Below are 918 nucleotides of genomic sequence, written 5' to 3' on the forward strand. Positions count from 1 at the left end.
TTCATTATTTGTCCATGTTAGTTAATACATTAACTGATGTTAACAAATGACACCTTATTGTAAAGTGTTACAGTTAATTATCAGCATGATGTAAGTCAATAAATCAGCATGAATATACAAGTCAATAAATATCAGCCAAACCAAACTTTTTTTTAGGAATTGAAATGCTTAAAATAAAACGAGGATGCGGAAGTATTTATGATTAGCCTACAATAAATTGAAAATTAAAAAAAACATTTATGTTAACTATTTGCCTTGCAAGCATTTGGGTAAGTGCTCACAACAACCCTTTGTACTCATTTACAGTTTAAAAATAAATTGTACACATGTCTAACAATCAAATATGTGAATATTACATGAAAGTCTGCTATCGCTCAAAAAAAAAAAGACAATGCTGTGATTTCTCTCTCGCTCTGTAGTGCGCAGGTGGGGAGGGAGAAATCTCAGTTTGAAGTCTCAGCCTTCCTCATTTCAACGGACTACAGCAGTGTCCGTCGGACCATCCGCTCAGTCCCATCATTTGATGCAGTTTTGAGTAATCATAACACCTACATGGATTTATTGCACTCCAAGCTATGCACGTGACCAAAACAATGACCTGTTGTTATTTTTGGCACTGCTGTCTGTGCTGAAAGACTGAAGAATCCCTATATATAGGGAGCATCATCCCAGGGAACGGACTCTCTGGCGGAGCGCATGACGGGATGGGATCGCAACAGCGCGTTTAGGAAACGGCAATGGCAAGTTTAAACGTTCATGGACTGCGGATGCTGGCTAAAAAACACGCGAGGGACGGCTTTAAAGGAAGTTTAAAAAGTAATAATCTGCAATAATTCAATAATCGGCTCTGAATGAACTGCTCTGTCTGTGGCGGACTGTTAATTCTTCACATTAAGCAGCGCTGGTTCTTCGGGCACA

This window comes from Barbus barbus, assembly GCF_936440315.1.
Source record: "Barbus barbus genome assembly, chromosome: 18".
In the NCBI taxonomy this organism is placed as follows: domain Eukaryota; kingdom Metazoa; phylum Chordata; class Actinopteri; order Cypriniformes; family Cyprinidae; genus Barbus; species Barbus barbus.